The sequence below is a fragment of the Branchiostoma belcheri genome, unplaced genomic scaffold (genome assembly GCF_001625305.1).
Source record: "Branchiostoma belcheri isolate BF01 breed outbred unplaced genomic scaffold, Haploidv18h27 scaffold92, whole genome shotgun sequence".
Lineage (NCBI taxonomy): Eukaryota > Metazoa > Chordata > Leptocardii > Amphioxiformes > Branchiostomatidae > Branchiostoma > Branchiostoma belcheri.
In genome coordinates, this window is record NW_017804598.1 from 99,584 (window position 1) to 114,155 (window position 14,572).

General features: G+C 41.2%; 1 protein-coding gene across 13 annotated transcripts in view; it reads left to right on the forward strand.

Moving 5' to 3' along the window:
• Positions 1–1,000: 1,000 nt before the first annotated feature.
• Positions 1,001–14,572, forward strand: part of LOC109488168 (roundabout homolog 1-like) — an 84,488-nt gene continuing 70,916 nt past the window's right edge. For 4 of the 13 annotated variants that reach the window (XM_019792327.1, XM_019792335.1, XM_019792333.1 and 1 more), the window contains exon 1: positions 1,001–1,378. The gene's annotated coding sequence lies outside the window, so the exon portion shown is untranslated. Of the gene's footprint in view, positions 1,379–7,505; positions 7,668–12,970; positions 13,262–14,572 lie in introns of those variants that run through there. The other 9 variants (XM_019792336.1, XM_019792340.1, XM_019792338.1 and 6 more) reach the window with 7 other exon arrangements.

Sequence of the window (14,572 nt, forward strand, 5' to 3'; positions counted from 1 at the left end):
GCCTAAGTGCTGATGTCAACGTGTTTACGCAAAATTTGATTTAAGTAAACAAAAAACAAGCTGCAAGCTGCAGGAGGCACACCAGACCAACCTGATAAAGATCCAGAAGATCAGTTGCTATCAGATAAAGTTGATGGCATAATGGTATCATGCTACCTTATGGGTGGAGACACTTTTGTGTGGTCCTATGAAGCAGGGTAGTCTTACAAAACAGGACAAAACAAAACAACTCCCATGAGGACAACAGATATTGTGATAGTGGATAGTCCAGAGGATAGGGGTGATCTAGAATAAAAATCAAAACGGGGGCAAGGCAATTGGAAAAGAAGGAGGGCAGGGTCTCTTGCCCATTGGTCAATGTTGGATGCACTTGAAGAGGATGGTATTGATGGTTATTGTGAAACTTTTGTGCCCCCACTTTTTTCCTTTTCATTGAACAATTTAAGATAATACTATCTAAGGATAGAGAAATGCCTATGTGGAAAAAAAAACATTTTATTACACTATTGTGGTAGTATGATATTAATGTTACATGTATTTTGTATTCCTCACATTATAATTCGAATTCACACAAATAATACATGGTGCCACAGGACTTTGACTTGGTATTTCGCATTATTTGCCAGTTCATAATTCATTTTGCCTTATAAGCGATTTTTCTATGTAACGTTATTCGCAAGTACAAATTTTATTCTTTTGAATACTAGTACATGTACTCCCGTTCTGGTTTGGGTTGGGTCCGTCCATTATATCAACCCGGCCAGCGCAGGCGGGTGGTCCATGTTGACGTCACTGTACCAACACACGCCGCGCTATGGAAGGGTACTAATGGTGTATACACGTACGCGTGTTTCGTAATTTTCTGCAACAAAAATGCTAACATTTCGTCAACATTTATGACTTTTGATGTTTCCCTTTTTCTAATATATGTTTTGTATTCTTTTGAGGAAACTAAGACAATGATATTGTTGGCGTGTAGATAAACCGGTTTAACAGTAAACCCTACACGAGCCAAAAGGGTAGATCCGCCTATCGATATACATGTGAATGCGGCAGCCGCACTTCGGATTTGAATGGTGGGAAGCGGAGTGTCAGACGACGTTTTGGCCCCAGAAACTGGCGTTTTCCCGTCAAAATAAAAGCAAGTCTCTGGATATTCGAGCGTCCGAAGGGTTGATGGTAGATAGGCGGAGCTGCTTTTACCGTGGTTAGGACTCAGTTGGAAAATAGAAAGGAAAAATTCCGGTCCGGACAAGGAGCGAGGAGAGCTGTCAGGACGCGGGGGAGCGACTACTACACTACCGCTCCGATCTCTGTTGTGTGTTCGGGCCGGTGTTTGCTTGGGATTTGAACTCTCCGAGGAAGGCGTGCAATTCAGGTACGTCCTAAACATCATATCACAAGGATTCTATGCTTAACTTCATGTCTATTTAAACGCTGCAGTGTGGTTTTCCTCAGAAACCGATATTTAACATGTTCGGACTCGCTCTTACCGAATAATACGTGCATATTTTTACCGAGGTCTTTTCTTTGGCCATCTGCCACTGCAACCCCCATGCAGGGTTCAAAAATACCCGTTTTTTTACCCAAGCCAAATGTAGGTTGCTGGAAGACGTTATAGCCACCAAGGAATGTTTTTATAAATCTTGTGATGAAATTATAGAAGGCTCCGTCCGTCGTTGCCATTCTGGACTTGCTATTTTGGTACGACTGCCGCGCGCAGTATTTTGACTTTTGCCCTGCCGAAAAAAAAAAAAAAGAAAGAGAGAGATAGTCTTGCCTGCGAACCGTTATCTCACGGTGTTGAAAGCTCGATCACAAACCACCCAATTTTCCCCAATCGTCTGTTGATTGCGGGATTTCTGGTGTTGAAACCGCGGGTAAATCCTCCAAACAATTTCACGTTATCCAGACACTAACGTTGGCGCCATGGTGGCAGTTTTGCCACAGATTCGTTTCTCCGTACTCAGTAAAAATTGGCTGCCACGTCGTTTCAACGGGCTGGCTTCCTACTATCCCTGCATTATCAGGTTATTTTTTTGGATCAACAGAAAGAAGATAAGCTTGAGATACATCTCTTAAACTGCATTTCAAGTGAAGCAGCTTTGTTTGGGTGGCTATGATTGTAGACTATAAACTTGTATCATTTTTGTGGCAACTACAAATCAGGGAAGATGCCACATGCGTGTCAAATTATGTAGCCATGAAAACACGGGTCGTGAGTTGGTGTGAAAATCTTGGGTTTGAGAATCGATAATGTGATATCTGAATTATATATTCAGGGCGATTTTTTTAGAAACATACCATCATTGTATATATTATTCTGTAATTTCCTATGACAAGATCAAATCAAGAAGGTCAGCAGTGCAGGAAGTTGCTTTCCGCGCCAGGTGTTGGCATGCTTTGCTTGAAAATGGTTGGTCTCCCATCAGTTATAGCCGTGATTTGTATGGAATCTGATAGGGCTTTGTCTACTTTTGCTCACTGTTGTTGAGCTGGTCTTGAGCGTTTTCACTTGGGCCAGGTGTGGTGAGGTAAGTCAGCGAGTCCAGCTGAACCGTGTCTTTGTTTTTCGCAGATAAGGTTTTTTTTCTTTCACCTGCAAGGTTCCCATGAAATATGGTACCCCGCAGTTGACCTCTCCATCCTTCTTCGTTCCATCTTTATGCCACTGGTTAACTCCAAATGCAAGTTTTGTGTGGCTTCAAAGAGGTCCTCTGGTGCATTCACAGAGGGGGAGTGCATTTAAATGCGTTGATGAATGTTTTTCTTCTTTTTCTTTTCGTTCCGCCATCTTTCTTCCAAAAGCAGAGATGAATTGGCAAATCATCTGCCCCCTGCCCTTCAAATAGCAACCAGGATGGGGGCTGCAGCCATTGGCATCCATCCCAATGTGGAAATGATATTGACTTGAGCTGTTCTCACTGTATGCTTTTCCTGGCCTGGACAACAGTTATCCAATGTATCTTAAGCTATACTGACCCTAACACAATGACCATGAAGACAAATGTGCTTGTACCATAATGGAAAGAGTGGAAGGGAGGTCATATCATCACCAGCAAATACATTTTAAAGTGAACTAGCTGAAATCCTTTTGGACAGACCTGACTAGGCTGGGTCAGACTCTGGAATTAGACTCAATGTGTTGCTTTGCATACCAAAAAAGCTTTGAACACTGATGCCAATGGTTTTAAAATCTTAACTCCGTACTTAGCCATTTGTTTTTGTTCCTAGTCCTATTTTTGCCCACACTCCTGTAAAAAATTAAATGCTGTACAATCAATAGCAATGCATTTGAATGGGACTGATTTACACCATTCAAAGTAATTCACACGTCTGTTGATAAGATTTGGACCACTTTGATAGGGATTCCACAATAGCATTAGTCAGTTTTGCACCTAGTATTAGAATCACACAATTAACAATTACCAATCCTATCCAGACCACAACTACCCAATACTAGCTAATAGATATTCCTATCTCATGTTATATGTCACCACATTTTGCCACCATTATTTGCAGCCCCTCCTTGTTTGATATGCAGTTAGCGGAGAATGGCATGGAGATGCAAATAAACATAAAACCTCTTCAGGGGGAAGTGTAACTACACGTATATGCTGTCTGTAGGCCCTGCCAGGGAGAGCTCCCTGTTTTATTGTCTTGTAAAACCTAATGCTGTAGGTACCCACTTGGACGTTATGTCTCTTTATAGCTCTTGGTATTACATCTGTATTGTGACTCTCATTTCTCTATAATATTAAATTGTAGTCATATGCAGGTTGATTTTGGTGTGTAAAGCACTTTTTTAGTTTGGAAAATAGAGCTGTATCTAGTCTCAGAAAACCTGTAGTCTTATTTCATATGGAAAATTCCTTGTCCAAATTTGCTTATTCATCATGCAATATTTTGAGGTGATGGAAGGAAATCGTGTGATCTGACTGTTTAGGGCGAACTAGGGCAAATAATGTGTTCCACATAGGTGGTAAATTTAGACCAGAACATGTCTGTTGAACATTAAAGATGGCCAGGAGTCATTTCGGAGTAGAAATGTTGGAGCAGAGATTTGTCTGTCTGGATCTGGATATAGCATCCCCAAGGCATTTGCTTTGATGTGTTGGGGACCCAAATGGTCCTTTTTCATGTCAGCCCATTCATCCTGGGAATCCATTCTAGCTCCACAGGAGGCACCTTTTACTATGACAACCATACATATTCAGCATGTCGCTGCATTATGCATGACTCTCATATTAAAATTGCTGAGATGTTTTCTAATATATGACGATGGTTCTGATGTTGCACTTTTCTGGCTTTCTGCAAGAAGGCTTTGCGTTGTTGCATCAGAAACCTGATGTCTGTGTCGGGAAAGATTACAGCATCTGGATAAGCAGTGCAAAATGTGTGATAGGGGTATTATGGCATAAAATATTGATAAGGTTCTGAGGCTCTTTATGATCCTCATTATATTCAGTCCCATTTATCTTGCCAGATTGAAAACCGTGCTTGTGCATGTAATGAAAGGGCCGTCTGCCAAGTGTAATAGACAATTTTATGGCGCGGCATGTTTTCTGACTTAACAACATTTTATGTATCAGTTCTGATGTACACGGCAGTGCGTCAGGAAAAAGCGATAGCATCTAAAGTTGCTTTAATGTTGCCGTCAGGTTGCCAGGTTGTTTCCAATATTTCACACCGTGGTTGAAAAGTGTATGCAAGGGCTTGCATCCTAAGGCTAGGCTTACCCTCCAATGATTTTATGACTAGTCTTAATACATAGTCATTGGCGGATACAACATGCACGGTCAGCTGAATGCTAAATGCAGCATTAGATGGACTAAGTAATAACGCAAAGCCTGAGGGGAAATATTTCATAAAATTTCATGTACACTATTTTGTTAATTTGTGATATAGTAGTGAGTTGTGATACCAGGACGGGGAGAGTTCTTCTAGACTATTTTCAGGGCTCCTGTGGTTTCTCAAGTCTTTGTATCCCCTTGAGTTGAAGAAATCCGATCCATGTCTTAGCACAGAGAACATTCATGGGTTACAACTACAGGATGAGGTCATCAGGGTTGTCATAGGCAGTCATTATCCTTTGCCAGTGACCTTTGCCCCTAGGTATTTGGGCACTTGTAGAAGCTCATGTCCAGATGGAAATTTGACCTACCCCAATGCTTGAAAAGACAGAGGGCTCTGGCAGTGTAACTCCAGTGTTTTTACAGGAATACCTGCGGTTAGCAACCCTTTGATAGTGCCGGCTTTCTCCATTCTTCTGTAGCCCATCCTGATATTAACTCGCCCAGTGGACCATGCCGGCATCATGTCACTGTAGGATGATAACTACACCTCCGCTTTTCTTGCCTTTACGGTTTCCCATAGCGCTGTAGGACATCGCAGACCCCCGGGTACTGATTAGGGTGTCCCAACTGTCGCTTCCTATGAAAGGAAGTACCCATGCTTGGCTTCGAACATTACTACATCCTGACCTGTACCCTCGCATTATGAGACAATGACATTGAGAGATGCCAGCCACACACAGGTCTGACCATGACAACTTCCCAGTGGGGAGAAACACAGTCCTGTTACTGTGTACTGCCTCTTATCATGAAAGTGGGCATTTGGTTACGCCACCTCGCTTCATTTGCAGCATTCTTGTTTTTTAATTGGGAGAAATTCAACCTTGTGCATTTGCAAGGCTCAACTGTCTCAGTCTGGATTTTGTCAAACTGGATGCAGATGTGGCTTGGGGTCACAAGTTAGTCAGACAGACCCTTTTCCTTGCTGAAACAATAACAAGAACTAAGTACATAGCACACTGGTTCCAATTTGTGTGCAGACTTAAATGTAAGCAACTTGCCCGATGCCGTATCCCGTATGTTAGATATTTGTTTGGCATGACGTTTTGTAACATACGAAGCAAGGAGACAGCTAAGTGAATGGAAAGTTTTGGTGGTGAAGTGTCACACGTGTCATTGGACACCCATGTTCTAATCATTGGGTCTAGCCGCAGAAGGCATGGCACGATTACTTTCTTGTCCCCTTCATCACTGCCACAAAACTGCACTTCCCCATCCCTAACAAAAGTGACCGATGTCTTGGATGGCTCGGAAATCAATGAATTCACCAATACATAACAAGGTTGGAAAAGGATGGCAGGTATAATTAAAGGGTGCACAATATGGATCGGCAACCTTTAATGTGAGTGGGGGACAGAGAAATCAAATCCCCCTTCTCTGAAAATAGCCCTGGTGTATGAAATACAATCTTGCCGAAGCGAAGATTCATGTTGTCTGGGGTCAGGAAAGGTTATTCTAAACATGGGCGCGTGGGATTGGCGGATGGCTGTTGTGGCGTCTGGTCTGTCCGAGAAACGTCTACCTGGGACCGAGCGTGACATCACTGTCTGCCAGGTGAAATTGTGTCGCGTGCAGGCATATAATTATAGCTCATCAACAGCATAATTGCAGAGAAAAGGGCTATAATTTTGTGAAGAGTGGTGGACGCTCTGGTATCATTGTCTTGAGTTAAAAGCATCAAACAGGGCTTATACGTCTGTTGCTGGTTAGCCCTGCAATATCTCTCTTCCTATTCAAGAATAGAACCTCCTTGGTTTAACCTTGTCATTGAAAAGGACAATGTATATGGATGGTCCTAGTATTCTGGTATAATCCATTATAATATGGAAAATGTCCAACATCTCCATAGCAATGGGAAGGCTAATTTGTTCATGGCCATGTTTATACCCCATGGAATCCACAGGGTGAGAGGCCGGGTGAAAGGCCGCGGCTACATCTCTGCCCAATCAATGGCGGCGTCTGTTCTGTCCAGCGCTAATGTCGTTTCTCCGCCAGGTTACAACATTTGTACACGGGGTGAGGAAGTTGCCAAGGTCGGCTGTATTCCCAGCAGAAAGTTTGCCTGGCCCCTTGCCACATACATGTGACGCCAGACCAGGGTTGTTTGTTGTGGTGTCTGTGGACGTGGCCTGCTGACACGTCTGCCCCACAGGCCGGGCCAGGGGAAGGTCAATGTCATGTGCAGAGATATCTGACATAGAAAAGGTCTTCAAGACTGTATCAGGGTGATCATGCTTCTCTTGCACAAGTTGCAGAGTTTTAAATCGCTTATTTGAAAATGATACTGTTGTAAAGTGTTTAACGATGTAAAGTTACTCTTACAATTGGGCTACTTTGGGGTTACCCACTCAGGAAGCTCTTCTGGTGGCTTGTCCAGTTGGCCCCTGCTGTGTTACTACAGGTTTGAGATGTTTTTCTTCCATGTGAGGTGGCCAGAAGATTCCCCCCACCATGACATTTGGCATTAGTTACAGTAAAGATCTGGGGAGAGTGGGAAATCAGCATGAAGGTTGGCCACAGCAAGGTGTGAAAGTTCCCACATGGATGGCGGCAGTGGGATTCGTCAGAGTGGAGATGGCCCATCCCCAAATGCTCCCGAACCATGATACCCCACTTCCTGCTCCCTTGTGAGATTAGTGCTGAAGTGGTCAGGGGGCAGGAGGGCAGATTTTGGGGAAGGTAAATCCGTTGGTATGTAATCAGGATCCCTTGTCCAGCTGATGCCACATCTTTATGCATGCAAGGCTTCCTGGTGAAATGCTTGGAAATTGAACTTTTCATGGTGAACAGGAGAAGATCACTAGTCTTTGACAGGTAGGTCTCCTGAGATGATTTCCAGAGGCCCTATTTGGGGTGCTAGTGGTCTGGTACAGTGGTAGTAGGACATGTGGGTATGTCCTTCTTGGAGGATTTGTCATATATAGTTTGTCCTTGTGCTCCAAACCAAAGCTGGTGCCAAAATATAAAAGTTACAGTGTAAAGAGAAAGATTGTAAGTTAGCATGGGAAACAGAAAAAGAAGAGACATAAATTGTTGTAATTCTTGATTTGTTTCTGTTTGCCTCTTGCAGAGTACTCGTATGTCTGAAGTTACTGTTTTGTTGTTTTTGAGTGTGTGACAATCAATCCATTGCTTGGTTTTGTTGCACAAAGTGGGTATAACTGTTAGTCATTGTCTAGACAAAATGGATATCCTCTTTAGTTTAGGGGAAGGAAACAGTTAATCCAACAGTTGGCCCAAGAAACAACAGAGTCAGCGTAACTACACACCTGTAGTGTGTTGTATATGAGCAGCTTTATCCTGCATGGTTTATTTGTTCGTTAATCACTGAAAAATGTCAAGCTCTTCCTTCTGGCCATGATGGAAACCCCAGAGAGACCTGTGAGTCATGCTCTGCATGTTTTCCTTACAAGAATCCTTGGCAGTCATCATGGTCGCTGTCTCAAGGATGTCTTTCTTTCCTTCTTCCTCTCATGTCAAGGAGGAAGTCCTAATTATGTAACATGTTCAAGTAGACTATGGTAAAGATCTGTATTGATTTGTGATGTGTAGTGTTTTTAAAACAGGTCTACCAGCATGTGTGAAAATCTGTAATTTGTTCTCATTCAATATTGTGATGCTGGATGTATACTGTCGTATGGGGGAGGGGGGCACTTATCTACATCATGTGTATGTCTTACATCAGAGTTACACGAGACATGAAAATGTTGAACATACAGTATCATTTCTTATCCATGGCACCTTCCAAAAACACTAGCCAGTTTTCACATCAAGACAAATTAACAACTTCCTTGTGGTTGTCTTCGAATGTAAGAAGTCATTGTTGGCTTGATGTAAACCTTGTTTGGACTGTTTTGGTGTTATTGTTGCAGTGTTTTCGTGTAGCCTAGCTGCTTAGACTTAGTAACAAATGGATCCTGGCAACCTAATCCTTTTTGTCATTTCTGAAGTAAAACCTTGAACCCCCTTTGTTTTGGAGGCTGCTCACAAAAATGTTGTTTTTATATGGACCTTGTCAATCGAGTTTCCGTTTGCAACTGCGACCAATGCAGGCACAAGAGAGAAGTGCCAAACGGTGTATGTTTTAATTACGGCACTGAATCCAATTACTGGAGCCTGTAACTCAAGATAAACTTGCCACTCACTTCAGTTAACAAGGTTCTCCTCTATTTGACAAGAATTGTCAAATGGTGTTACAACAAGATCCTGGACCCACAAAGAAGTGTCCTTCTCGTGATTATTTTCCAAGAGCCCTAAGTGGTTTTTGTGTACTCATCTGCTGGCAATAATAAATTGAGTAAACGAGGTGGTGAATTCCCCTCTTCACTTGGCGGTTGGCTGTTCTACCTTTTTTTTGGACGTGAACGGTTACTGTTCACAAGAATGTTTCACGGGCAACTGTTAATGTCTGTCGTTTGTCTGCAGCAAACACAAGCTGAAAGTAACCGTTTGGAATTTTACCAAGTGGAAAAACATCCAAAGTCCTGTCATTCGTTGTCTGTCACGCTCTCAGCTGTGCTGTTTCTCTGTCATCAAGGCTTGACTCGCTGTGATGATATAGCTGTGAAGGTTGGAACACTGCTTGCTTCATAGCTATCACCTGCCTTCGTTAAATCTCCGATCTCCTCGGTATATTGACAAATAAGTCGTTAGAAAGCTATGTAGTGTTTCCTATAAATAGTGAACTGGTCATGGGAGGCAATGAGCAAGTCTTTGCCTCAGGTTTCCCCAACCTTTTTTGTGTTGAGATATTTTTACTTGCAGCAGACTGAATTTTTGTATGTCACATTGTGTATACTATCCTCCATCTTGTTAGTAAATGCCACCTCTTCCTGTGTTGAAATGGACATTATTATAATCAATAAATTATTGTATTAGATAAGTGATCTTAAAAAATTGGTAACATTAGTTTTCTTATCGTTGCAAAATGTGGATACTTGGTACACTGTCAAAACTGCTTATAACAATTATGAACATAAGTATAACATATTCCAAGGAAACAGAAGCTGTCAGTAGACTATGTATAAAAGAAAAGTCCTATATAAGCATTGAAAAGTGAAGGATCAGGAACAGGTAAGATTTTGTTCCACTACTATGCAGAAAGCTGGACAGAAGCGTGTTGAAATGGACATTATTATAATCAATGAATTATTGTATGAAGTGACCTTAAAAATTGGTAACATTAGTTTTCTTATCGTTGATCAGTGCAAAATGTGTATACTTAGTACACTGTCAAAACTGCTTTTAAAAATTATGAACATAACATATTCCAAGGAAACGGAAAATGTCAGTAGACTAGACAGTTAATTATGTATAAAAGAATAGTCCTTTATAAGCATTGAAAAGTGGAGGAACAGGAACAGGTAAGATTTTGTTGGGGCTTGTTCCACTACTACGCGGAAAGCTGGACAGAAGCGTGGCCCATTCATTTTGGAGAGATAAGACTAGCCTAGTCTTGACCTTCTGGGGTTTTAACAGTTATGCCTTTAGGCGGCGCCGGCAGAAGCTTCTCAAGCATCCTCCGTCAACGTTATCGGTAAGGCCCAGTAAAGACTTTCCTTACAAACAGTGAAGCTTGGACAAATGGATCCTGAATCTCAGTGAAGACAGGTTACATCTTGCTACGGAAAGGGCATGTGTGATGTGAGTGTTCTATGTAACGTATGTTGTATCCTAAGCTACATGGCTAACTTGTGTGCAGGGCCCTTATGCAGGTATCTTCACCTCTGTTTGAGAACACTTCACTGTTGCATCCCCGGATTAGAAAGCTTTCGGACCTCGTGGCCATCTGCACTGGAGCACTGCGGCTTCTCACATCTCAAAAGGTGCTAGGGAACAAATTGGTGGTACCCAAGCAAAGGCAGATCAATTTGCCAGGAGTAGCTGTGGAGTGTTTGCCCTGAGCGGTATTCCTACTTTCCTCCGTGTGTGATGGGTGCTTTTGTGCTTGGAGTGTGCCTATCAATACCTGGGAACAGGCTTTTAGCTAGAATTTTTTTGTTGGGTGTCCATTTTTTTTATTGTATGCAGTGCACAAGCTTTTAGGGGGGCTTTTTTGAATTTCATAATGCTCTCAAACACTACTTTTTGCATTTTGAGATTCATATTTTGAGGAATTTGAGTTTTTTCCTTTAGTAAACCATCATTTTTGTATTTATAGTAAGGTTGAAGGGAGGCATGTGTGCATGGCAGGGGTTGGGAGTGGAAAAAAATTGGGTGTCTTTAGGGTGTCCTGCCAAAAAGTAGGGCGTCCAATTTCTTACTATTTTCAGTACAGGGCGTCCAAAAGACACCCTGGACACCCCCTAGCTAAAAGCCTGCCTGGGAAAGACCCTTTGATCCAACCGCACCTGTTTTCTCTTGCAATGTATCTGTGTTTACCAGTGTTGGCTTCCAAAGATGGACTCCTAAAAGGAAGTGCCATACTTATACCTTAACGTTGCTTCATTTTGTGCATGCCAACATGAAACCATTCAGTTCTATTGCATTAAAGAGGTAATAAAATTGTATCCTCGTATGTACTTCCTAAACGTAATTTTGATCCCCCCCCCCCCCCACAGCAGGGGATGTTAAATTTCTTGGCTTCATTCCCAAACCGAAGCATCCTGGATCATACCAAATTTGTCTGTGGTATGCTTGTTAGTATCTAACAGTTCTGAAGTCTGGAGGGGCCCTGGAGAATTGCTACTGGTATCTAATGTAATACTTGTTGTTGCACACAAAATCATTACAGTTAAAGTAATTTCTTTCTAAAAGGCTGAAGGATATTGTGAAGAATGTTGAAGAAATTTGGGACAAACTGATAATGTTCAATGGAAATAATCATAGAAAAATCCATCTCTATCTACTCATCTCTATCCATCTCTCTCTATTATTTCTGTGGACTATTGAAATGTACATGACGTATACTGGAGTGAAAATGTTAAGTGCGTCAGTGGCTGTATCATTCTGTACCCCGAAGCATGGTGTTTTGATGACAGTGATAAGTAGTATTTATGGATGATATATTCAGCTGGGCATTCTGAAGTGACCAAAGTGCGTCGTTAGGGTTCGCTATCCGTTTGATGTACGATACACATACACAGTAGAAGCGAAATGTCAGGCTTGTACAATCTTGATAATATGGAGAAATAGCAGGGATGGGCAGGAAGCTGGTTATCTTGTTGGCGCTGTTTTTGTGTTACCAAAACTCTTTCGTCTCTAGTGTAGGATTGTTAAGGTAGCCAGGAAAGTATACATGGTATTCTTAGTTTAAAACTTATGTTTGGTAGCTTTATAACTTGGAAAATACTACATACTGAAAACTATTGCAGTAGCAGTAACAATAGTGTTTATATCCTATTCTAGAGGTGCAACAGTGCCTCCAAATGTGTGAAATACGGCCAATTTCCAAGCTTGAGTGCGATTATCAGAAAGCTGTTGAAGTGTTTTGGGGATTAACGGAAGGGTGTGTAAGGATTTCCCCTTTCATTGGTAGCATCCTGTTGATCATAACGATAAATGCCGCAACCATCCCTTTTATTATTTACCAATTAATCTATCTAAATCAACCTGTTAGTAGACATGTTTTGTTTTTAGTTAGTATTGAAACATACATGTAAAATATAGTAAATTGTTATGATTGGAAATGGGAAGATATTTGTAGTATACAGTCAAGGTTATGATTGGTAAAAATCTCTGCCCCAGCATTCAAAGAAGATGTCAGACTGTCAAGGCGAAGGGTTTTAGGAAGCTGTTTATGTGTTGAACACATTGCTCTGACATTTCCTATCACCTTGGAATCTTCGGCAGCGTGGCGGAGCATCAATAGATTGATCTGATTGATTTTTTTTCTGTATCTCTGCCTCTGCGTACAGTACAGCGGAACTGTTCATGAATATTTATGATGTTATTACCTGCCAGGTTTACTACGTTGTTAGTTTTGCCTCCGGGTATGCCGCCCTACTTCCGAAAAAACGTAATTTACTGTTTGAAACCCCGGGAAGTAGTCAGTCTTTATGTACGGCGAGAAAGATGTACGTTTGGCCACGGGAAGTTGCGTAGTAAAATGAGATGCAAAACAGTTCTGACTAAATAAAGAGGGACAGTCTAATTATACATGTTTTATGGGGAAGAGTCTCTTGGCTGGGCCTGGGTCTGCGTGCCTGTCAGGATATTTTTGTCCTCCAGACCTGTCCTCAGCTCTGGAATATGGTACATTAGCTATCCCAGGGGTCTCCTTTCCTCTTCCCTTTGGGAGTAAATGTCAGGATCTGCATCCTGCCTGATGGATTAGAAGGCTGCAAAATACTTCTCTCTTTTCATGTCTGGATGGATGGATGGCAGAGAAAGCATAGTTTGAATTGTAGGTAGGATTTTCTCTATATAATTTGCCTCTACGGTTTCCCTATCAGATGCCTCTTTCTACTGTGAGTATACTTGTTAGTTGTAAAGGACATTTATGTTGATTGACTTTGCTTGTGAAGTGCTACATGTACATGAACAGTACTGTTCCAGCAACATTTGGATTTAAAAAGAATGTTGAGTCAGTTCCGTTTAAATTTGGTAATAGGAAATAACTTCATGCTGATAGGCTTACCAGAAGGTTTAGTTTCCTTCCTTGTATTGATTATATATTGTATGAAAATGCTTGCTTTATGTTTTTGAATACTGACTCTAGTATGTTGAAGTGAGTGCAGTGTATTGATACATTTATATATCATGATTATGTATTAATGCCTGATGTTATGACCCTTACAGTGCATAACCTAAAGGTATCTTGTAAAATTTTCATGAATATGATGTAGTAACATGTCCTCAGATGTTGCCAGACGATCTTCCTTATTTGATATTAATATTCATGTATAAATCTTGATGAACGAACCCAAGAAAAGGTTCTTGCTCCAGTAGTCAGTCTATTGTAAAGGTGATGATGTGAGTTAAGGTAGTGTTTAATGGTGCCTGAGGACTTTTGGGACATCTTAAAAATACTAGTTAGAATTACTTTTGGTCATTGAAATTTTTCATATAAGTACCTTTTTGCAAGACAATAATTTATGCAAATTTTTATGACGTCACGATGACGTAATCTGGAGTTATGAGCCACGCCCCCTTTTTAGAAAAATCAATTTTCCTGGCCAGTGCTTTGGTTTTCATTGACCATATTTTGTAGAGAGGCGCACTATAGTGATAGCAAAAAACGTACGTCAGGATTTTTTCTATCTTCAAATGTTGATTTTTAATGAATTTTTTCGTAAATTTTAACAGTGCCATACGCCAGCGGCCCTCCCCAGCACATAAAGCGGCGCAGCGTGTCGGCCTGACGTACGTTTTTAGTTTAGAAGCTTATGTTTAAAATAAAACAATTTTTGGTCCCTTTTCATTAGCAGTTTTGCCACAGTTTTGATCTAAAAATGCTGTATATGCTGTATGGGTTACATAAATGTCTATGAGATTACTAGCGAATATAATTTTGTTGACTATGTGAATTTCTGTTGAACGTTGTCCTAGTAGACGTGTGCTTACAGTATATGATTTTTTTTTACGTACGGAGTTTTTATCTGCAAAATATGGACGATCCGTTATAAGCTGCCACCGCTGTAAACCGTAAAGATATGTTCGTCGTTACAGTAAGATTGTGTATGCATTCCGCTCTAAGATAGCTTGAAGTTTGTTGTATTGTATTTCTTTAAATAAAAAAAGAACGTTGCAGATTGGAAATCAGTTCTTGTGTCATGTTT